We start from the raw sequence: 25,873 nt of genomic DNA on the forward strand, positions 1-25,873 counted from the left end.
CATACGTAACTGTGTGAATGCTTTAATTTCTCCAGCAGAAATTAAGTCTATTAGCTACTGTTTGGCGATAGCGCCTCAATATAAATGAAAAGAAATAACCCAAAGACCCAGAATGTGTAAAATGTTGTGTTTTGGGTAATTTTTTTTTTTACACGTCTTTGCTTTATAAATAAAGAACTATGCAAATTAATACTTAGGAGAAAAATAGAAATTATCATTAGATTATTTTGTTTGTTGTGTTAAGTTGCGTAAATATTAACATGCAGTTTATTATTTGAAACTTAGTATTCAATATTTGTTAAATGTTATTATCTTTACTTTAAATAACACCAAGTTGTAAAGCTCTTCCAAGGGAACATCAAAGAAAATAGTTTGGAAAATCGAAAGTACTATTCTGATTCCCTGACTCTATGGTAGGTGAAACCTTATGATGTGCCCTCCTTGGTGCCCATCTAACAGAGAAAATGTGATTTAATGCCCTCTTGGGTTAGGGTGCCCTTCCTGCACTATTGCCCATTAAGGCTGAAATAGATGCAAGATGCTCAGCTGGTCCCTGTGTAAGCCTAAAATCTGGTCAAATGGCCCGTGTCTTTTTTATTACAGAGGTTTAGTTATTAAAGTCTGAGTCACACAATGAAAACAATTTTAATCTTACTCAGGGTTTGGCACTGTTTTACCACAAACGCATCACAGCTTTCTGCCCACGGGTGGCGCACCGCATGCACTTGGTGCCCTTTCTGATTTTTGCCTCCACTGATCGCCAATGAAAATTGCATGTTTCAGATGTGTTGAGGGCTGGATCTGCATCCTGGCATCCAAGGTGATAAGGCTAACTTTGGTTAGGGCAAAAGTAAAGTTAAACAACTGTGACTGAGCACCACTAAGGTACAAAGACAGCAGATATTTAGGACATGTAAGTGTTAAGTGCTTTGTATTCAAACCTGGCTTGTGACTATGTTATGCTTGAATTATCCGTGTATTTATGGCAGACATTTCCTTCACACAATGTTAAAAAAAACATTGTAAAGTTGGTCTGGACACAGTCATATAAATGAGCTATGCTTTCTATCTGGATGCTGCACTGTCTCTTTATGACTTTTTGGGAGATGGTGTCAGCCCCCGGTGAAAAATTGTGGCACTCAAAACCGTATCCTCCCGCTCAACAGGTAAATCATTCCACCTGAGCAGCTCCATTTTGTCAGTCTGCCTGAGGGGGGTGTTCGATGTGAGGACTGGAGCCAAAAAAAAGAGAAAAAAAAAGTAAGTGTGTGCATGTGTATGTTTAAGTATGCGTGTATCTGTGAGTGCGCAGCCATGAGTGTTTGTGAGGAGGCGATTAGCTTTTAGCAAAAGGGAAAGGAGAGCAAATCTTCAGCCTGGAGCCTTGTGGCTCTGGGTTTAGCCGGGGTTTGTTGCAGGTGATAAAGTGTGTCTGTTTGGCGTTGGAAAGGCCCTTTGGAGCAGCAGAGTCAATCACTCTTATGTGCAAGCAACATTTAACAAGAAGCTCCTTTTTAATGGCTGTAAAGTCTATTAAACTGGTGGTGCCACCTGGCTATTTTAGTCAGCGGCTGTACTCCTGATATGAAAAATGAGCTGGATGTTCTCGATCCATCCACGTTTTATGAGCTCAGCATCCTCAAATGAGTCCACACTCCCCAAAAATGCAGAGGGTAACTTATGCTGTGGAGAGACATTTACATTTAAATCATAATCGGAGCAGTCGTGATTATTTGGTCCTCCTCCTGCTTTATGGGCTCTATTCTATGAATTTATGAATATTACAAAGGGAATTGGTCATAATTTTTGCTGAAAAGTTGGATATCTCGGTGTTGGAGTATACATCACAGCGCCGCATTGTGCCAATGCAGATGAGACGGTGCAAGGGGGCAGAAAATGAGCTCATTCATTGGGCTGGAGTCCTCATTTTGCAGAGCTACAATTCGTTTCTTTCGGTGCCCGCCAGCCCCTTCTGTGCTGCCAAGCAGCTGAATGTTTTGCGGAGTCATGGGCAGCATGGCAGGGCCACGTCGAAGGGAGAAGCCAAATTGATCAGTCTTTTCAACTGTAGCCAAAAGCTGCCACCATAATAAAGTTAGGCCTTGATCATGTTGTTGTGATCCACAAAGCACACAACAGAGAGATACAGGCAAGTACACAGACAGGCAAACAAACCCCGCTAACACTGCCATCCTTCTTTCTTTCTCCATCTTTTCATTTTGCTGTCTCCACCTTTTTCCCTTTTTATCTCTCCCACCACCTCTTTGCTCTCTACTGTATCGCTACTCATTCTCTCCAATCTCTCGCTCTCTTCGGACTATCTTGGAAGCAGTAACAGGTGCAGGTTTTCAGCCTCTCGTCCTGGCTGACCACTCAGAGCCTCTGTCTCTAGTTCAAACACACGCGCACGCACACACACACACACACACACACACACACACACACACACACACACACACACACACACACGCACACCCGCACACAAGCAAGGACTCAGTCTCAGGAGCACATTCATCCCCTGACACGTCGAACAGTCTGGCCCATGTGTTAGGTCCAGATGGGGCTGCTCCATTACTCTGGCTGGCTGGAGTGGACATCACATGGGCAAACATGCACACAGACACACACACATAGACTATCATAGGTGCCTGGATATAGACACACACACAAAAGAATTGGCACATGCGCACACGTAAGAACTATCCCTCAGGATGAATTCTGCTTATTCAAGGAAAGCGGTAGTCTAATAAATGTGAATACCTGCAGAAGCACATTCAGGTGGTTAAGGCTTTTAAAACTCGCGAGGGGCCACAAATGCTGAATAAAAGCATGCACTCATTAAGTTTCAATAACGAAATCCAAGATTTTCTTTGGAAGGCAAAGCTGCAGAAGTTACTGAAACAAACTCAGCTGCACAGTTGAGGCTAATTTTGACCGAGACTCTTTGAGATGTCGGGCTTCAACTCACCGAGCCAGTGAATTGTAAATTGCCTGATAGCAGTGGTTCCTTGACAGTTTGTCGATATATGAAGTTTTTAAATAGTTCACCATATTAGAAAACTTTTGACCCTCAGGACGAGCGTGTTTGTTATTGTTGTGGTTTGTTGAATGAAAAAGGATTTTCTGTCCAGAGAATATCCAAACTCTGCTTTTTCATCGTTTGAGTGTAAAGCCGACTGTAAGGTACAGAGTGCTATACCGTACAAATCAAAGCCTTGTATTAGTTTTTCTAATGGTATTTGTTGTATTATTAGAATAGATTTGGTTCCATGGATATAGCTAAGGTAATATAGCATAAGTTCGAATAAAAATATTTTCTATTGTATTGTTAAGGGACTGAAAATGATGATAGATATATTAAATTATCTGTTATACAAATGCAGAACCTTTTGAATTCTGCATGGCAGAGGGGGATGTACTCTAAATGCAGTGAAGAAGAGAGGCTTAAATAGAGGAAATATATGATGATTCGCTCAGTGAGGAAATGCTACTGTATGTCACATAGAAGAGAGTTTTCTTTATCAAATGCACTTCGTAAAGTCAATCAGCGGACGACATTTTGCTTTGCTGCCCGGCCCGATAACTCAACCTAATGACGTTTATACTGTTTATCAAATCTCTGCGTTGAAATACACACTGTAGCACTCAGAGAGCCACATATTTATCAGTTGCCAGTGTTGTGCAACTGATTATAAATTCCTGTAATGCATCAGATTGCGCATAAATGTATTTTCTCATGGCTGAATTATGGGTCCGCTATAAAAGCTGTGTCGTATTTCAGTTTCCTGTGGACCCCAAATAAATCTCCTTTAGTTGCTAAATAAACCTGTGTCTGTCCCTCTGTACGGTGCCCTTGTGAATAATGGGAGGCATCGATTAAGAGCAGCTAAAAAGCCAGCGGTAGTAAGTTAGCCCGTATTTTCAATTCTTGTCTTTTTTTATTCTCCATTTGTTTGTTTTCACAAGGCACACTGCGGTTCTTGAGGTCGCAGGGTAACATCCCATTAATTTTCATAATAAGTAAAGTAAATCAAATTACTTCATATGCAAATTGTCAACAGCTACGTTTTAATGCTTAACCTTGTTAGTTAATGAATTTTGTGATGGGAGATTCAAAAAAGAAAACAAGCCTCAGGGTTCGTGTTGCATACATCATGAGCTCATTTCAATGTTTATTTTATTCACAATCCTGAATATTGCGGTCTGCAGTGTGCAAGGCTAAATTCTGTGTGAATCCATATGTTTCTGGGTCACACAAATGTATCTAATTGGGCATCTTAAATAATGAGCTGGGGTTTCCCTTAGGCGACTCTTTGCTGGAGCTTTCTCATAATATTTTCAGATAGTGTTCAGAGTGAAGTCATGCAATTACAGAAGACTCTCCCTTTATATATCTTAGCAGCAGGTCTGGAGGTGCGACAAGTATGAACTGATAAAAATGGATGCGATACCCTCGAGCAGCATTTCTTTGCAGAGATACAAAGAAGCAAATAGTTGAATGATTTTAATGAATGAGGAGGGAATATCAGGGAGTATGTATCACTGTAGATGTCTCACAGGTTCATCCATGTTAGTACCCGACAACTTACCGAGGACCTGATTTGAGAGGGGTCCAAATGATATTCGGAATTGATGAAATGTATGTTTGGTGTATAAATGTTGGGAAAACAGAGGAGAATTGCTATTAGAGCCCAATGAGATCTCATAAGATGAAGAATAACATAAACTTCTATCCCTTGAGAAGCTTGAAAACAAACAGCCTTTTCTGTAGATCCACTAATCAATTAATCATGTTATTGTTGTTAGTCAAGGAGCAAGTTCTCTAAGGGGAAAATTATATCATCAGTTGTTTCAGCAAGTTCACAAATATAAGAGATGGATACATTCAATTGACAGATCCTTCTGATGGCTGTAGTAGCCTAACTATGACCGGAGCAAGCTTTAGCTTGGCTGACAGGCAAATCTTTTCACTTGTTGGACATTTGATTTGGGATAATTTTGTCACAGTACAGTAAGGTTCACTCAGAACTCTCTGTCCTCGAGGTCTCTCGATCACAAAGGCTTATTATTGTAACCGTTATGAGAAAGGTCCTCCAATCCGCACGATAAGCACGATTTTTCCCCAGTAATAAAGCAAATGCAAGGGCTTTCATCAGTGGGCAGTACACTTAAACACCATTGCGTTGCCTCATGTGGGAATAGGAAGTGATGCAACAGACTAGTCTTGAAATGAAAATCCTTGAGATTGTTACTTTGAAAACAGGTGAGGTGACAATTTTTCTTTCTAGAGAACCTTAAAAAATTCAGCTAATGCTCAGCAGCATCCCAGAGCCTGACACCACCGTCTTCAGCGCTAAGCTTGAAAAACACAGTTACTCATCTGTGGGAACAAACAAATACAAGCGAGATTCCCTTGTCTCATAGCATCCCCAGTTTAAAGTGATAAACCCTTGATCCCTGTGATATTTCATCTCTCTATCAACATCATTTCGGAAGCACTGCGGACTATGTCGGTGTTTACTCAGGATTTCACTGTGTAGTCTGTTCTTAGGGGGTTTAAATCCCTCTCCATCACTTCACCCACCTCCTCCCCCCTGACTCCTATACATTTTTCTCCATCCCTGCCTTCCTCTGATTAATTACAAGGTCAGTATAAACAAAAGGGAGCAGTTGTTCACATGTTCTGGTATATCACTGGCCAAGGCTATATTCATACTCCAACCTTTCATTTATCACCACACGACCCGAGTCCGACTGGAGCCATTGCCTGCCATAGTGAGGGCGATTCCAATTAATATAATGGACTTGCGGGTTGATGTTTTTCTTAGCACTCTCAATAACGCAGTCATTTATATGCTGATTTGCCATTTTTCAGCGTTGCACGCAGCTGGATGCGACCCATAAATCCAAAGGCGGCCTCGGCAGGACATAACTCACCTAGGACATGTTTTGTCCCAAATCAAAACAGCACCTCGGGTTTTGACATTGAAGATTCAGCCGAACTGAACTGTGGTGGCCTTGTAGATAATGACAGGGTGCAGCATCAGTCTGCTGAGATTGCTTGTCTCAGCAGTATCGTTAGACAAATCCCAAAATTATCATGAATCATCAGCGGCAGTCAGCGGCAGTAGATAAAAAAAAAAAAGGGACGGCGTGAATGATTGATACCTTGTGTTCATGAACTAGCCGAAGTAATCTAGCCAGGGCCCATATTACTACCATTACTGGTCCTGAATGAGACGTAATGGAAAAAATATAAGTGTGACGTGATTGAAAGGCAAGCGTCCGAGGTGTTTTACTTCAAGTGAACATTGTTTTAAATAGCTGTGTTTTTATACTACAAGGATTGATGCACGTTTTCATCTTTGCAGGAAGCCTGTCCTCTGATGTCATTTGATGACTTTACTGCAACTACCTACAAGTCTCTCGGTTATTTACGAGCTGTTGATACACTGATATATAACATACAGTACCACTTCCTTGTTTATGAGGTTGCTGACATTCTGGGAATATTACAGTATAAATGCCATGTTCTTTATCCTTCATTTGACCTCCCAACTACTTACTGTTTCCACAGGACATATTTTGAACCTTTATCCAAATATAAGGTGATTGGGAAAGAAAAATACTTTTCATTGATTTTCCGTAACAGAGAATTCCATAACTGCAAAAAACCCCCAAAAAAACTGAAAAGCAAAAACATGTGAAAATGTCTGAATTGCCTCGACAGAACCTGCTGTGGCATATTTAGTGGTTCCATCTCTCATCTTTTTGTTGACACGCAAACATGGTCCATTTCTTCAATTTTAATGTCCTACATACATTTCATTCATCATTTTCAGTCATTCATCTTGCATCAGTGCTTCTGCCTCATAACATCTCTTTGTAATGGGCTTCTTTCAAGCTGCCAAAAAGACTTTCAGCAAATATCTGTTTTCTCTTGACACAGTATCTTCTGAAAAAAGACCAAAGTAGCCCAGAATTTTGACAATGCAAAAAGGTCAACAATTGTTGTCTCCAACCATGATTGTGCTGTAGCATTCGCTCTTCTTTTTGGGTGTAATAATCACAATCTTCTAACAGTGTTCGCGTAGATTGATGAGTTCTCAATATACGCAATCATTCGTCTTCTAAAATGTTCACACTTAGTTCTTTACACCTTTTCTTCATTACATATAATGTTGTAAAGAAAGATCTTTTATTGGAAACAAACTCTTACACCCAAGTCGCTCAACATGCAAAATACAATGCAGAATATACCTGAAAGTGTGTGTGTGTGTGTGTGTGTGTGTGTGTGTGTTGGGAACAAATGCTACCTATTAAACTTTAGGGGAAAATTCTCTTCAAAACCAATAATCACTTATGAAACTTGTGTGGTGTGTTGAGAGCAACAGTCTAATAACTGCACAGCACGCGCAGCCTCATTTGTACATCATTAAGGGATACGCTTTCTTTGTTGATAATATCGCTGAACACATGTGGACGTTTTTAAAGGCTCCAGAGTTGTTTGAAATGAGGAATTTGTCCAATTAAACAGATTTAACCGCAGGCGTAACCATGCTTTCATTGCAGGGGTTGTGTGTCCACCCCATTACTGATGTAAATACCAATCTGTTACCTCATATATACAGAAAATATGTTAGAATCCTCTTTTTATTAACCATGTCAACAGATTCATTCTCCATTTATTATCGTTTGATAAGTTTGTAAAAGTGCTGCACATCCACGCCACCAGCTCCCTCCTGTTGCTCCCCCTAAATATCTGACTTTGGATTTGCCCTTGAACCCAACTACTGTTACCATTTCTCCTAAAGCAATTATCTTCTTCTTCTTTTGTGTGTTATGTGAATAGTGTTTTTGTGGAGTACAATATTGCAGTGTAGTATACTAGTATATGCTCATCGAGAATAACAAAAATACACTGCCGATCTCTCAGAGGATTTATAAATGAGGTCTGTTCCTCCAGGACCGTTGTTAATCTAGACCAAGGTCACTTCAGTCGCCGGAGAGCTATTGCATGGTGCTTGTACATGTGTGCAAGCAAAGATGACAACATTGAGATGTGTGTTGCGAATCTACAGTACGAAAATGTATGGAGAAAATGAAGACCTACACCCACAGGTAAAGTATAGACAGGCGGAGGGACATGGGGTCCTCGCAAGGTCAGCGTCAGCCAGCCATGACGAGATCCAGTGTTGTAAATAATAAGAGCTGTGACCTTACAGGGGACCAAGATGAGCCATTTATCAGCTCCTTCCACCCATTGTCCACTTCTTTATCGGGGGTTTGTTAGAGCAAGTATTCACCGAATGGGCATGAGCGGATTTATTCACATAATGGCACTGGTTTGTTATCTGTTGTCTGTTTACTAAAAGCCTCCCTACAACCATATCCGAGTGGTGTGGAGTAAAACCAAACATTTCGTGATGCTACTGTTTTACATCATTGTTTAGCCAGTGTCACCCAGGAAATGCAGTAGATGAGTTTCTCTCTATTGATTAACTTAGTTGTTTTCAAGGTTTGGCTTAGGCATTCCAGCCATGTGACTGTCTTCTTTGTAAATACAACACTTTGCCATGAATCCTCTCAGAAGTACTGATGAAGATAAGGAACATAGTTTGTACCACTTTTCACTTTCAAGTCAACCAGTTGTGCACAAATCAATAGCTCATACCTGGAATACATCATCCATCCAAACCAACTAGACTTATGAGAGGAAGTTTCTTTCTGTTAGTGCAAAATCTAAATATAGAACTAATTCCCTTTTTCTCTGCTTGAATTTTTAAATATTTAAATAATATTTTGTTGCAGCTCATCTTACCTTTGCTCACCATGAAATTCTGAGATGGACATGTTTCATGAGGCACCTCTTTAGTCGAGTGATTCTTTTTGGATGTGGAGGCTTGTTCATCTGGAGGCATCCACAGAGCTGCCCTGTTTTTGTTGTCTCGTCTCGCATTTCTTTCCCTGGTTATTGGATTTTGTGGAGGAGGGATCTTTCTGTTGCACTTCTCACCTGAAAAGACTTTATTTTTTCGTCGGGCACCTGTCATCAGCAAAAGATCGGAATCTTCTCTCTTGAAGCCCTTAACCTCCCGAGGCACTGTGCTGCTGGTGAGTCATGACAAATGTAAACAGAGAGATAAAAGAAATATGAAAAAAATAACCATAACAACCAGCTTTGATTAAAGACAACCAGGAGCGAAACACTAACCAGCATGAGTGAATTTATCTCAGCCTTTTTCAAAGGCCTGACAGCGCATCTACAGTAACACTTGCTCTCAGAGCCATTTCGAAAATGAAAGCCCTCGCTGCATCAAGCTGCACTCTTCAGGCCTGAGTGAATGAAACCAAACCCTCGATGCTTTGTTGTAGTGTTGCTCCAGTGGTATCTCTAGTTAATGGTGAATGAAAGAGAGAGAGAGAAAAGATGGATGGAAAGACTGACATGTTGGTATGATACAGCCGGGACCCACACTCAATTTCATGACACCAGAAATATTATGATGCTTGTCCGAGCCGGCAGAGCACACCGGTGGGCCCCAGGCCTCCCATTATATTGAAGGGTGAGACATATCACTCCTCTATCGCTTGTCAATAAAGACGATGGCCGCTGGGAGACTGGACATGAGAAAAGCTTAATAAAAACACACTTCAAATAAAGTTTATGGCCTTATAATAAATCACAATAAATCTTGGCAGAGCACAATATGATAAATGCCCGTCTTTGTAAGCTTTATTTTTTATTCTGAAAGATCGCCTTGAGAGTATTGATGTATTATTCACAGAAAAGACTCCGGTGTGTATCTATCTCTTTTTGATGCAGCCTTTGTTTAGACATGAGGAGATTCAAACGAGCATTTCTTAAAAAAGCCAATCACATATGAACAGAAAAAAATCACTTATGAAAAAATGTCCAGTTCATATGTGATGCTATTGTATTTTCACATGTTCGAACCTTTTGTTCGCATGTAAAAATAGAAAATAGCATGTGAAAAAAGCCTGAAAATGTCATGTGTTTTCATGTGCCATGTTTTGTTGAAAATTGTAAACATCAAGCGCAAAATCACATATGAATGTCTGTAGATCACATGTTCGGATTTCAGCTCACATGTGAAAATAGCTGGTCACATGAGAATTCCATGATTAACTCAAGTCCCAGATTTCCTTTGTCTTTTATGTGCCTATATGGTTATTTTTGAATTTATAAGGCAAATCAAGCAAGTTGACTGAGAATCATCTGCTCACCATCTCATTTCCAACACAAGCGTAAACCAGATTCACGTTATAGCCTCAGTTAATTCCTTGGGCTGGAGTTTTCAAAAATGTATTGGTTGTACAGTGCTTTCTAAAAGCTGTCCAGTTTTCTGGATGTCCTTGAATGTTTCACTTTGGAGAGTTTCAAGACGTGTCCTTGCTCGCAGCTGAGCTGTATGTTCTGTAAAATGTATTTAAGTCGAGTTATTTTACCGAACATAAAATAAAACCATTGGCTGCCTGGAACATGGGGAATCAATGTACAAGCTTCAGCTTTGGAAAAATTGTTAACAACAATGTTAAGGATACTCAATTTGAAGTTAATGGTCTAAAACATTGCTCGTTTGGTTCTTTTATGGGACAGATTGATGAGTTTGCTTGCACATTGTGTATTGGATTTAAAAAAGAAAAGTGATTTCAAATTGCTCTATTATTATTATTATTAGTCCATGTTGTTGGTTAAATCATGTACTGTTTGATGGCAGAATCAGTTCATCCACAGTCTTATCATGCACCTATTAAATCAGCATTTAAAACAGAAAAATCATCTTGGTATTCTGAGCAGGTCTGAGCGAGTAGCTGTTATCAACATTCAGCGACCCAACAATTGTAGTTAACAATCTTTAGCAGTTTAGTCAATTTGTTATTATTCTCTATGGCTGGTTTAGATTCTGGACGATGTTCCTGCTGCAGTGTGGACATTGTTCTTTAATTAATGCTTACCTTTCTTTTACTGGTTTATTAATTTTTAAAAAACGGTCGTGCCAAGAGGTGGAGCAAAATGTGGTCCAAACCCTTGATATGCTGCTCTTGTAATGTTCTTGTCCAAGACCTTTTCCCTGTAACCTTGACATTTCCTCACTTGTTAAGTAGTGCTGCATGATCAAAGGCTATGCATGAGAGCTGTTGTAAGCAGATATGGCTAACTATTAATGAAGACAAAGCTTCAGACTTGTTTAGAGGGTTAGTTTTTCTGATTGCACACGTATTGTGTGTGCACAGAAATGCAAAACACAGGGCATGAAATGTGGAAAAATATAAAAAAAAAATTCAAAGGAGGACAGACATTTGCATTCATAAAAAACAGAGAATGTTTGTTTCTGCTTGTTTATTTATATGTTTTGACGTGTTACGAATACTTAATGCACCTCCCGTGGAGAAAAACAGATCGTTGACCCTGGCACTCTCGAGTCCATCCACTTGAGGTTGCCAGGTCAGGATGCTCAGAGCGAGCTGGATGAATCTGACAGCAGCTCCCTCGATCGATTATGATCTGGACCGCCAGAGGAGGCACAGAAAGTGGGGAGGTAAGCATGGGCCCAAGGCGGAATGCAAACATCTGTGCTCGTTCAAACCAATTAATCGTGAGGGCCCTGTAACGGCGCCGATCGGTGAACATTCCCACCCTCCACTCCTCCTTCATTAATGCCGCTTGCCATTTCCTCATCTTCATCTATGCCGGTCTTTTGGCCCTCTATCTGCCATCTGTCTCTTTCCTCCCCTCCATGCATGTCATTTTCCATCCCGTCTCCTCCGCCTCCCTCCCTCAACTTTTCCCACTCCACCTCGTCTCTTTCATTGTCCCTCCCTGAATGCGTTGTGCCCTTTACAGTAAAACCACTGGAAAGATAAAAAAAAAGAGCTCACACATCGTCTTCTTGTGTCACCCCTCCTCACACAGCTCCTTCTCCTCCTTTCTTTTTGTGTTGTCTTCTTATCTACGTCACCTGCCTGCACTTCATTGCTTTTCATCGCACACACACAGCCATACACACAAAATGTTGAATTAATTCCTTGAGCGTTCCTGCTCTCCGTCGGTGGTCCTTTATCTCTGGGGGTTGTGGAAAGGTGACTGGATGGCTCCCCATCATTAAAACCTCATCATCTGAGATGACACTGTCTACTGTTATTGACTTTTCCTTTTTTTCCCACCCCACAAAGGATATCCAATTGGCTGATGACTATTCAGCCGCAGTTTTATTAATGGTGAATTCAACACGGTTATAGACATTATGAATACAGAATAATACGGACCGAATACAGTAATAAGGTAAAAAGAATATCAATTATCGCACAGAATGGGAGAACTCTTTGAGCAGCTTCTCTTTATATTCATCCAAAATACAAAAAAGCGACCAGGGCGGCCGATTATTATGTGTTATGGGTTTCCTGGGCTCGCTTTCAAGACCACGTGAGAGATATATAGAGGGAGAAAGTGGGAGAGAGAAGTAGGCAAAGGAGAAAAAGATGGAAATGTCAAAGTAGATCATTTCAGTGGAAGACGTGTCGGTCCATTCTCTCCCGAAACAGAGGCACCCCTAAAGGTCACGTCAATAATTCTCCTGTTTCTCCAGCTGGCCATTAATCATTTGGTCGTACGTCTGTCATCATAGGGGGCTAATGAGATCTACATAGATCATTTCTTCCTCTGGCTGGAGGACAACCCTGCTGTTTCGAAAAAAAAAAAAAAAAGGCACTCTCATTGATCTTGCGTTGCTCTCAGAGGATCCACGTGTGGCCAGAATCCGTGTCGCCCTGCAGTATTCTCCTCTTGTCTTTTTGGTGGGAGGTTTGAGACTCATCCGTGTGGGCAATTTAATGGGGCTTTTGAAATAATGTCCTGTGAATCATATCACATGCACGGCGCGCATAATGGATCAAATGGGTCCAATTTTGTGACCCCGATGTCCTTGTAGCGAAAAAAATAAAAAATCAGCCAGAGATCGTAAAATGAGTGAAGGCAAGAAGCTGCTCTATGGAAGTGAATTGAGGACACTGCGTTTTGTTTACACTCAGAGTATTTGCCCGCGCTGCTCATAAAGTTGACCTGCTGTTGGCGTGTCAACAGAGACTTCCTTAATCACCGTCAATGGAAAAAAGCTTCAGGACTTGGTCATCTAATTTTTGGCCGTCGGAGGGCACAGGATATGAAGCGTATGGCTCCAAATGAAATATCCAGCCTTTTGATTAAAATGGCGTCTTGCCACTTTCTCTGACTAAGTGATTAATTGCACAAACTTAGGACAAGCGACAGTACCTTTCAATTTCTGGCTTTAATAACTTGGACCGTTCAGAGCAGTTGTGATACTGGACGCACACAGGAGCAAATTTCTGCTTATGAATGACTAAAAGAATATTAAGATATGGGACAACGTTTCCGTCGTCTGTCCTCAACAAGGGCCAAAGTATAAACCCTGCATGCTCATTAATCATCCTGTCAATCAATAAATCAACAGTTCAGATCGATGAAACTCTAGTTTAACAATGTCAAAAGAGCCATTCATCAAGCTTTTGTTAATTTGAAGCGGATATCCATCTGGGACCCTTTTTGAAGCAGCTGGCTGGATGACAGATTACTGGTCACTCAACCTTTATGAAAGAGAACACCAAGAGCTCGACACATATGCCCGACAGATACATAACAAATTGCCTGCATGCTAGTAAAAGTAAGAGCCACTGACTGTTTGTACTTTTCGTTGCCATTTGCAGGTACAGGGACATTGAATTTGTTGGCTTTTTCCCCCCTAAATCAAGCTTATAAAAAGATAGTAAAAGAAAGGAAATTAAAGGAGCAGAAAAAACTTACTGTACCGTTTAATTAAAAAATTACAGTCTATGAAAGACACTGTTATTGGGGGAGATCTTCCAACTTACTCTGTGGTTGTAATAGTCAGTCTTAAATGTATTAATGAACATTTTTTACTGCGTTGACGCACTGTAGCCTTGAAAGTCAAAGTGGCCGTTTTCCTTTTACTTGAAGACCTTGAATCCAGAAAAAACCTGGCAGAGATGGAGGGCCGGGATGTAAAATCTTGCTGAGGTGAATCAGTGCAGTCAGTGCAGCACTCCTACATGGCAGAGAGAGAGTTAAAAACAATAAAGTAAAACAATATTGAGCACATCTGGATTTGGGAGAAAGTCATGGAATACAAAGTTTTTTTGGGATTAAACATTAATGAGTCTCCAGTTGCCCCTGTGCTGCTCGGTGTCTGTCAGAAACGACAGAATCTCGCTTTTCTTGACAGCAATTCTGTGTTTCAGCTCCGAGCTGATGAGCGATCAAGCACCTCATGCACTCACGGCAAGGAAGGCTCCTACCGCAGTGGAAAGATGAATATGTCATTGAATAGGCATTTCAGTTAAATCCAATATCCTGCTCCTGTCACTGTGATTACAAAACTGTCACATTCAAATGCCGGCTCTGACAACACTGTCAAAATACTGATTCACTGTACACACAAAACATTTACATAATGATTATTTGTAGGCGCGTGCAGGCAGTTTTCTCGCTGCAGCCACATGTGTGTCCCGCCAAGTAATGCATGTACCTAGTTTTGGACTTCCGTGTTTTATTTACCAATTTATATTCAGTCCATGTGCCTGATAAGCATAGATAATGCATCAACACATTCAGAATCATTCAATTACAGGAGGAATATGCGCCGCGGCATACAAAAGCCTGCCGATTCTTCATTTCAGCCAGTCCCTCTTTTTTCTTTTTCTCTGAAGCACTTTAACATCACTCCGTTGTTGTCATGGTGTGATATATTCTTTTATATCAGGGAATTAAAGCTCATTAGATGAGTCTTAAGAGATCCCCTCAGTGCAGGAAATGATTTAAATGGTTTGGAGTCGTAACACGCCATGTAGGCTCATCCGTCGCTGTTTCTTTACAGTGCTATGATAAATGGCAGAAACGTCAATCACCCCTCTAACACCCCCCCCCCCCCCCAAAAAATAATTATGTAAAATCCAAACAGATAAGAGCTCAAAATCTCCCATGACTTCTTTGTTTACATCTGTTTTTCTTTCTGTTGTGTTAGAAAGTACTCTGAAATACAATAAAACTGGAGTTAATGTTCCCCAATGCATCTCTGACTGATCTCTGAGCTATTCTCCAGTCCACTGTTCCGTACCATAGAATCAATTTTAAGGGTTTTAACTTCTAGCGCTTGTGTAAATTTAGCCATCGGGATAAAAGATATCTTAATGAAATACTTGCTCTAATGGCTAGAAGCGGTCCAATCAGATAAGAATTTGGAGATGAGGAATTTCTCTTTCTAAAGTTCAGGGTTAACAGTACAACTATGCTTGTTAGTTTATAGAAATACCCTTGTCAGCAGGATGACTATACGGATTTCCAAGACTTTTATTAACATTATGAGTGTCTTTCTACATTTTGAGTCATTTCTTAGGTAATAATGCATTGAATGGTTGTGGTAAAAATGTGTAAAATATATAATAATGCCCTTTTTTAACTGCTTAAATGTGGTTCTGGTATGCTGAGCTGATGTAACATCTCTAACCATTATCTTTTGCGGACAAAGACAGCTTCATTTTATTGTTATTGCTCACCAAGTTAGACTTCACACATTTTACCCCATTAAATACAATTACTCTACATTCATGTCCACTAGCTGAAAAAGTTTTTCAACTCATTTCTGATGATGACTCCAAACAAAAAACTCAAAATAATGTCATATTCAAATAGTGTACTTTGCAGGGTACATCCAGTGTCTGAAAGCAAAGATACTGATGGGCACAGAGAGCTTGGAAAGTATACCAGGGTCTTTTAGGAGTCCAGAATCAGTAATGGACACTGACATCTATTTATAGTGGGAACAGCTAGACGGTGAATAGAAAGCTGGACAAAGAGGGAGAGCGAGCAGAGCCATCGGCAGTGTTTTTATAAAGCTTTTATACAGCGTAGGACAGCTAATCTGATGCAAAAGGACTTCTTAGCGAAAATGTGCTCAGAGTTTGATTTTGTCACCGTCTCACTTTTATACCTACATTTTTAAGTACTCATTTGCTCCACCGGAGAAAATCAACCAAACTGCAGCCACATTTCCAAGTGCAAATTATAACCGAAATTTCACGACATCGGTGACAGAAAATGCTAATTAATGCACATTCATTATGCAAATGTAGGAACTTGGGTGCAGTCATGTGCCATTAAACCATATCAGGGGAAGAAGAGGAACGCGATGACACAATTTGAAGTCAGCCACAGAGGAAAAACGATGTGAATATTGCTTCTGTGTCTGTCCAGTGATGATTAGACTTAAATTTTGTGTCATTTATCAAACCTGTTCACTTTGCACTCAGTTGCTTTTAACTTTTTTATGACTACACCAACTTTTGCCAAAAATTCATGAGTGAAAATTGAAGCTGGCCAACCACTCCAGAGGGTTGTCAGTTATTCGATTAAAATGACTTGCAAAATAAGGTACTTTTCAAGCATGTTTCATTTAATCTTGTCTGCCAGATTTTGGAAACAGCAACAAAGGAGTGGAATAAAGGCCTGGTAGGCTCACCGCGGTGCTGGTGGATGGATGATTCAGGGGTCCCCGAGCTGAAAAGGAGCTATGAAATATGGTGTAAAGCTGTTGTTATGCTTCTCTCCAGGGAGCCCAAATTTTTGTAGCAGGGCCCTGGATACACAAGACAAATGCTTGAGATACTGACCAGCAATTCAACATCAAAATTTATATTCTGAAATGGTCTATCCACAAGCAGACGAGACACATTCACCATTTATGGGTTCAGTGTTTGTAGTCGATGCTCTGATCACTATTCTGACCACAACATTACAGTTGGGAGGAGTGAGAAAAACATGTTTTTGAAATTCATCTTCTCCGGCTCCCTGGGCGTTGCCATTAAGTCACAATGTGATTTATTCCTCTTTCTTTAGACATATCCGAGAATTATGCCCCATTTTAAGGAATCCCTGAAGGTACTAATTCATATTCTCTATATGATTGGACCATCAATACTGAGGGTAACTGAAGGTCGCTCTGACAGTTTTACGGGTTGGCAGGTTTGCCTCCCTTACTGCCATTGCTTCACAAAGCACTGTAATGCTTTTTTTTGCAGAATTGCTGATCGCCTTGTATCGTAACAGACAGCCAGCGCAAAAACACAGCAAATACAATCAAAGCTGCATTAGACTGAATGTGACCTCTGCCGGCCCGTTCCCGATAGGCTGCTGATAATACCAAGTAGCTTACCCTCCTCCTAATAGCCTTTCTTCACTGTACTTATTTGTCAATCTTTGGTCGTTCTGATTGAGAGGTGACCTTTTCGTCGCTGATCGCAGATCAATAAACAAGCCCTGTGAACATTCGGTAAAGTCAGCGACTGGCCTTGTAATGCATTATGCTTTTAGCTGAGAGTTTTTCCTTTTTTCTTTTTTACCTTCAAAAGCAACAACAGTAAAAAGACAAAAGGGTTCCACATCTATTATAAACGTTGGAAGCTGACAATAACAAAACAGCACGCCTGGCCTTTGCTATGTGAAGTATCAGATGAATATTTTATAATTTTCCACACCAGTATTTGATATTAATGAACTTTCAGTTTGAGTCTATTCCGCCCGCTTTGCGAAAGATGACATATCTGCCTGCCCACCTGTTATGAATATTTATAACATGCCAGTGGACAAAGGTTAAAGAGGCACAGTTAGATTTTGCTCTCTGGCTCCAATTCAGCTCTGTTTGGTAGGCCGGAGATGTTGCTCTCCATGGTGCTGAACTAGTGATCCAGTTATTCCTAAGGTGCTACTCTCTCTCTGCACATTTCTCTTTCTCTTCTTTCGCTCATCTTTTTGTCCCTCTCAGTTTATGTTGTCAGCTACTCAGTATGGCTGAAGAGATGTAGGAGAGCAAAAAAAAAAAAAAAAAAGCGTGATTACTATTGTAAGAGACTGAATGGCTCGTTCAATAGCTGCGCGACCCCTCACCCCTCCAGCTCAAGAATAAGGAATTGGACTGGATGGGATAAAAAGCAAAATGAAAGCCTTATTGACCTTGACCTGGAAAACAAAAAGTTACAAAGAGTCTTATGTAAAAGTCTGAAAAGGCTGCCTGTGATTAAATGCACTTCTGCCCCGAGTGCTGCCATACTTGACCTGCGCTGGGAACAACTTCAGTTCTCCTTCTCTTTTCGGCCTTTCTCTCTTTAACCGTGCCTCAAACTAAATAGAAAGCCTTCAGGACTATGACTGTCACAAGTATGACTTTGCATGGCAAAACAATTGCAGCCTGTCCACTGCATAATAGACGGGTGGAAGTGTGAGCGCTGTGCACCATCCCTGAAATCAATGGTCCTCTGCTTGGTGGCTGGCTGACTCCCCTCCAAACACACCCAGGCGGGTACCATAAAGGATGTTTATTAGTCTGACAAGTTGACACTGCAGCTCCTTGTCATGCTCTGATAATAGGGGCCAGGCGCAGACCAGCGGAAGCCCTGCCTCAGCTGGTTAGGAGACAGACAACCCCTTCAGGGGTGCAGATAAGAGAGGAGAGGAAGAAAGAGGGAAAGAAAAGAAGGAAGGAAGAGGGAGGGTGGTGTATTAGTGCAGCTAGGGCCTGTTTTATGTGAAGAGGAGAGAAATAGGAAGGAGGCAGGGGAGCATGGTAAAGTCCGGAGAGGAGAGGAAAGGGCAGAAAAAGACATGAATTTTGAGTCCTATGCCTTCGCCAGTTTAAGACTTGGATGTATGAAAAGAAAAGTGTTCTTCATTCATTCCGATGTAGGTTGCTCGACGGGTTTTTGCGCCCATAAAAGCGTACACCCGCTGGCCCCCTGCATGCATGATCTGTGAGACTTCTTTTTTCATGTGACCGATAATCAAAAGGCTCAATCCCATTTACAACTTTTACCCCTACTCCTCATTTTTTAATGCCTCCTAACCCTATGAAATGGGACAACCCTTTATGACCCTCATAATCAGCTAGCACTGATGGCAGAGGCGACCGGATATTTCCAGGATGCCGTCCTCAGCGGTGGTGATTTCTCTCTGGTGTAACTGACGCAGTCCTGGTCTTATCACAATGCCATTTGCCATTTATCTGATGGAGACAGAAAAAAGGATTGATGCTCTCAAATTCGTTCACAACTTCACGCTATCAACCGAGTCATCAAATTATAAAAACTCCTTCATTACCCGGACCGGAGCGATGCTTCATAGGCTAACAATGGGATCCATCCCAGTAACTTTGCTGCTGGATTTCAGTCAAATTTAGGGCATTGTATACCATCAAAGGGGGGTGGAGCATTATTGAAAGCACAAATTGACTATCAATTTAATGTTGGCTAGCTAGCTAGTTAGTTGGCTACCAAGACAATAGCAAACTAGTCTTTTCAACTGTCAGTTGACCTGAAATTCCAACTGGGGCCACTATGACAAAACAGCATCAAGTTGACAGTTTAAATGTAATTCTTCCTGTTCTTACAATGACATCTCTGTACACAGTAAATACATCTGATACGTTTGAGAGTCTCCTCTCCTCTCCTCTCCTCTCCTCTCGCCTCCTCCGCCGCTCACCTGTAATGAGCGGCTCTCGATTCACTGCGAGCCTGAGAACAGATGCAAGCTATAAATCAGCTAATCAATGGCACCAAAGTTAGTCCCTTAACAATATTGTAGGAAAACGGCCTCATTGTTTCAGCTTCACTAATCGTTATTTCTCCGAGAAAAGCTGACCTTGACAGACAGCAAGGTCGTCATTGTTGTGCCGCCTGTGTCACTCCGCATGCCGAGAAGCTTATTCTAATTTAAAAAGTGCCGCAGTGTAAATGAAACCATTATAGAAGTTTATGGCTTATTGATTTCCGTTGCATATTTTTAAATCCTTAAAAGTGGACTCTTCTCATCGTGGGAACCTCCTCGCACGACCTTCGCAATTATCCTTTCACTCAGGAAACCAGGTCAAAGAAAGACGATGAGAAGATAGGATGAGATGTGGCTTATTTCTTGCCAACTCATCATAAAATAGTGCTACACACCTCCATTTTTCCAAGGGTCAGGCCTTTTGAGTCAGCGCTGCAGAGGGAAGTTCCCAGCACCATTATGTCATCAGGGGACAAGAGGACAGAGGGAGGAAAGGCGCTACAAAAGAAGCTATTTTAATTAAAGCTGGCAGATTTACTCGCCTAGCTGGGTTTAAAGCATAGCCGGCCTGGGCCGATGGGGGCCAAAGTGGCGGTCATAAAAATGACTCATGCCAGGCTGGGGGTGGAAAAGAGCCCCCGGAGGGACGGGCGGGGGAATTAAGGTGGGCAGTCTGGAAGCTGTTTCGTAATGAGGACAAATAGCTGAGAAGTTTGTCGCCTGACAGAAGGTCTGGAGCTAGCCAGGGAAATACGCACAGTGCAATATTTTCCAATCGTGTGACATTTCTGCTGTGCTGTGTGAGAGAGCGAGGGGCTGGGTTAACAAGGAGAGGGGAAATGAAATGAAAGTAAAAGCTACTGAAACGCAGTCATGGCATGCTATTCGTCTCGCTAATTATTATTATTTTTTTTTCATTAAGATTTATGTATTGATATTTAGAGTAGGGGTCCCATGATTTCAATTCGAAAAATTGAAAATAAATCGGAATGAGTTTTCAATTTTGCTCATCGAATTCAAAGGCTGACTTACTAACACTTCGAAAACACACACAAAAAAATGCCACAGCTGGTTTACCGGTAGCTTGCAGCTGCATTTCCGGCACTTATCCTTCATGCATGAAGACTGGTGCGATGTTTACCCAGGCAGCGTTGGACATGTTTCAGGGGTCTTTTTTTTTATTTCTTTGAGAAGAGAGTTAACTAGTGGGGGAAAACAGAAAACTGAACTAACTGGTAACATTGCCAGAGATCCTGTATTGATTTGCTTGGGAGGATGGTTTACTCTGGACAGATCTGAGAAACCAAACTTGGTCACAAACTGAACTTTGTACCCTTCTTTGTTTATTTTTTGAATCCCTGACGGTGGTGTTTTAGCCAAACTCATAATCTTTATTGTCGGTGAATATTGTTTAAAATTGCCAAACCCTGACGAGTTAAAAATTCACCAGGAGAAAGTCAAACTGTTGTTGTAAAACACCCCATTTATTTTGAATGAGAATTTGAAAATGTAAATGAGAACAAATGACCTGTTGAACACAAAGACCAAACTTTTGTCACATTTATTATTCGCACTAGTCCAGCGAAAGCCCGCGTGTTCCCTGAGAGGATGATGACTTATTATGATAAAATGACTTGGATTGAATATTTAGATGATTTTAGATTCGTCTGCCGGGAAAAAAGATTAAAAAGAGTTTGGGGTGTACATTTTACTGCACTCACACTCACCCCAATCTTCGTCTAATTTATCTGAGCTGTCACGTCAGCTGTAAAAACAAATGCCTTACCTCTAACGGGTTAACGATTGTACTCGCTTCGTAAAATAATCAGCCCTTTCATTTTCTCAGAATGACATGCCTTACATCAAATTACAAATAAAGGAAATGCCCGTCCATACTTCCCTTCGTCTGAGCACATACTGGGTGGAAAACAAGTCCAGGCCGTGTGTGACTTGAACTGTGTGTCTGTGCAAAGCAATACTTTTCCAGTCATTTTGGCAGCTATCAAACACTCTGAGTACATGCGTTAAGTGTGACACATGCAGCAGCTGCTGTCCACTCCCGGTGCCAGAGTTTTGAATCGCGGTGTGGAGCTGAGAGAGGGGCGTCATGTGATTCGGGTTGCGGACGGGTCATTGTGGTGTTCTTGTTTTCAGGGATTTGGAAGGTGTGAACACTTCCCGTCGCCAGCCATCCTCTCCTCTTCTTATCTTTGATTTGTCTCACCTCCCACGCGTTCCCTCATCTCCGTCTCTTGTTCCGTCACTCTCTCAACCAAGCTGTTGGATGCCCCCGAAATGAATGAGTGATAAATTGAAAGCTGTGGAAATAATATCCCCCCCCCCCCCACCACACACACACACACACACACACAAACAACCGTACACACACATCACTGTCCCTCACCCAAAGGTACTGTCTGCTGCGACAGCAGATGTGTCTCGATGTATGTCAGCACTGTCACGTCTTTCCTCTCTCTCTCTCTGTCTCTGTCTCTCTCTCACTCCCTGTAATGGACTTTATTATTTATAATCACCATCTGCAAATTCCTTTATTTATTTTCTTTGTGTCCCTGAGTCATTTCAGAGCCTTTATCTCCTGTAACCAAAGAAAACAAAGGGATGTGTGCTTTCACATATTTGTTGGGCATATTGCCATCTTGAATGCTGCAGAAGAGTAGATGGCATTTGTCTGATAAAATGAAATATGTATAGGAACTCATATGCTAATGCAAGAACAGTAACCCGCTAACATGTAACCCACGCTTTTACTTGTATAGAATTCTTTATTCCATTAAAAAGAAGTTTGATTTTTGTCTTGATAATTTATCTTCCTGGTTTCAGATTGATCTCGTGGTTTTCATCCCACTGACTGAGTTGGCCTTTGTAGTTTTCACAAATTCAAATTTTCAGCAAAGTAAAGTTTTTTTTTTGGCTTTGTCAACTTTTAAAATGTGAGCTGTCACTCAATGGGTAACCTTAGAGCAGCATGAACTCTCAGAAAACTGTAAGTCTTTCCTCAACAATCAGCGTCTGTCTCCCCAACATTGGCTTCTTTTCAGTATTTTTCATTTCTCTTTCTTGGACATGTTCGCCTACCCATCATCTGGTGAGATTATACTGTTGAGGAAATCAGATGCGCTCAATATGGAACTCCTTCTGTGCTGCCTCGAAACTGTCTTCGCCTGAACAATAACAAGACAGAAGTTAGAGTATAGCCAGCCGCTAAGGGGCCACTGATATCAAACCTTAAGGCCCATGCTCATTATCTTGGGCTCATCTTTGACTTGGCCCTGAAATTTGGCAAACAAATCAATTCTGTGGTGAAAGGTTGCTATTTTCATCTGAGGAACATTGCTTAATTTCAGTCCATCCCCTCTCTCAATGGTACGATAACTGTTAGCGCTGCATTAATCTCGTCCAAGCGAGATCACCGCAACTCACTGTACCTCTTTATCTTACCTGCAGCTGCTGCAGAGAGCTGCAGTGTTACAGTCAGCATTACACTGGCCCCGGCATCCCTTCACTGGCTACCTGTCAACTGCAGGATTGATTTCAAGGTTTCTTCACATTCTCAGAATCTGAAATCATTTTTGATCAGCTCCACGAAGACTAATGGTTAAGAGTGGAGGTACCTTTACAGTGGAAACACCAAAGCTTTGGAATAGCCTCCCGCTTTCAAACTCCAGATAAGTCAACTAGTCCAAAATAAGAAAGCACTCGGAGAACAGACAAACACGAGCACAACTTCTACACAGTTTTCTATAATCTATAAGTTTAAACATATGAGTAAGAGCTATTTGAAACCATTTATCTTGTTCTTCAATAACTAAATAATATTTGAAACGCTTCTTGCACCCTAGTCATGGGTGGCTGCGTAATATCGTACAGCATGGCTACATTGAACATCCATGGAGCGGCTGCCTCAACACTGCGCCTCCACTGTAATCAATGAGACTTGGTTCACTGGCCATCAGAGCAGTGCAGGTGATCTGCTCTGCAAGTGGAAAGACGGGCCGTGCTTCTAATTATATTTTTTTTACATGAAGTGTAGGCGTCCTTTTCAAAGAGAGATGCCGCATAAGGTCTCTGTATTTTGTTGAATAAAACATCCAGTATACAGGAAATCACTCTAGCTGGCAGTTTGGTTTTGAGTGTTTCTGTTATTATGTATTGTATTATTGTATTTATTTATTGTTTCCTTTCATCTGCACCCTTTGATCATAGGGGACAAGATAGATTGAAATGGCAGATGGCAATGACAGGGAAATTATTAAAGTACATACAAAACATAAGAAATGAGTGAGTTCATTGCTCAGTAACTTTGATCCCTAATAAAGCTTATTCTACTGTACCACACATAATTTTTTCAGGGTCCAAAAACCACAAGACACAATCAAAAAAAACCCCCAAAAGCTCAACATCTTGTTTTGAGTGTTCTTCAGGTGTAGCTAGTTAGAAGATATTTGTTTCATGTAGCCACAGGGTTAGACGTAACAGTTTACTGGTGTTGTAAAAATAAGTGACAGATGTTTGTTGTTATAAAGCAGCATTGGACTATATAGACGTCACATTTCTAAAAGTAATTTTATTCTTCTGTTTTAGATTAGCGAGGGCAGCGACGTTTAATCGCGCTGTTGGTACTTAAATCTGCTATATAAGTAATCCTGATTTAATCTGTATGGTCTTCTTTTTGCAACTTGTACCCGCATGTATTTCTTTAGAAAGAAAAAAACTCTCTTTAAAAAACTCTTCTAATACAAGCTAAAATGCATCCAATCTTGCTGACCTAGATGTGAATATGTGTTTATTCTTGCCTCAATTTGAAATCGCACTTTCCCAAAGCACCACAAAGTCTATCTCCCTCTCTCTCTGCATTCGTGAATATTCAGTTAAAGCTTGTTTATTATTTGTGCGTGCTGTTTCTATAGCTCTGTTTTGAAATTCTTATAAGAGTTAAGAAAAATGTTTGATCCAGACATACTTTTACCTTGTCAATACACGGAGGGGAACCCATAAATGTACAAACCGGTGAAATTATCACATTTGCATTAGGTGCTGAACGAGCCACATAGTCTGAATCTGAGTATGGAGCTTTACAATGGAGCTTTACAATACAACCCAAGGCCCAGCTGGAACCACTCAGGGGGATTGGTAACAGCCCCTCAGCTGTGCTTATGCACATGCCTACACACATATGTGATGCAGACGTTTTTTTAACCTGTGTTTAATAAACACTTGAACTCGAGCAAGCACTGATTGTAAGTCTGGAGTGCTGGAACAATGTGGCAGCCTAATCAGGATGATGAGAGGAGCTCATAAGACGAGTGCCTTGCACAACAGGAAAGGTCACGTCCTGTAATTCACTCACACACACACACACACGCATAGACACACACACACACACACACACACACACACACACACACACACACACACACACACACACACACGTGGCTGCATCCACTGCCTCTATCAAGAACCAAGTGCAGGCTCAGTGTAAAATTAGAGTCATTCTTAGTGTCCTTCAAAACCATTATAAATGCTAATTAACGCATCTTTGTGTACAGTGCGTGCTCGCAGTGTTGTGACACAAGACGGTGTTACTTTGGAGTGAGAGCGAAATATATTTAAAGGTGCATCCATGTCCTTTAACATCTTTATTATATCTGCTCCTGAATTTCCTTCTGGAAAGAAAAGACACTGAGTCAGTACAGCGATTTTTAACTCGAAAGTACGCAGACTTCATAACCCTTCAAGAGAACTTTGAGTCAAGTCACAGGGGCTGAATAATTGGGCAAAGGATCAAGATTACAAGATTTAATCAATCCAGTTGTTGCTGTTGCTTTTGTCACTTTTTTATTGTGTACCTTTTATCATTATTATTATCATATTCTTTTGGACGGTGCAGATGAGGGTGGGGGTGTGTAAGGGAGGGAGCGGTTAAAGGAAGTACACAGGCACCTGGAGATGATGCAATGTTTTCGCGTCTGATGTCTTTTGGCTTTGTGTAATTCTCTCTCGGTGTGTTTCTGGCAGCGAAAAAAGAAAAGCGGGTTGATTATTTGGTGTCCCTGTTTTTCTCCTCCTGTATTTGATGAATTAAAAAAAAAAACTAACAAAAAAAAAACAAAATACCAACGCTGGGACAAAAGACTTGGCATGTTTTAAACATCTAAAAACCCTCTCTCCTTTTCTGTTGACAGCTCCAACCCCAGAAGACCA

General features: G+C 41.1%; 1 protein-coding gene across 6 annotated transcripts in view; it reads left to right on the top strand.

The window, feature by feature from the left end:
* Positions 1–25,873, top strand: part of tnr (tenascin R (restrictin, janusin)) — a 180,751-nt gene that overhangs the window by 30,092 nt on the left and 124,786 nt on the right. For 3 of the 6 annotated variants that reach the window (XM_030403216.1, XM_030403210.1, XM_030403215.1), the window contains exon 2: positions 25,855–25,873. This exon is cut by the window's right edge and continues 33 nt beyond it. The exons of 1 other annotated variant lie outside the window; for it this stretch is intronic. The gene's annotated coding sequence lies outside the window, so the exon portion shown is untranslated. Of the gene's footprint in view, positions 1–1,166; positions 1,265–25,854 lie in introns of all 6 variants that reach the window. 2 more of the 6 variants (XM_030403212.1, XM_030403211.1) reach the window with 2 other exon arrangements.

This window comes from Sparus aurata, chromosome 21, assembly GCF_900880675.1.
Source record: "Sparus aurata chromosome 21, fSpaAur1.1, whole genome shotgun sequence".
Taxonomy (NCBI): Eukaryota; Metazoa; Chordata; class Actinopteri; order Spariformes; family Sparidae; genus Sparus; species Sparus aurata.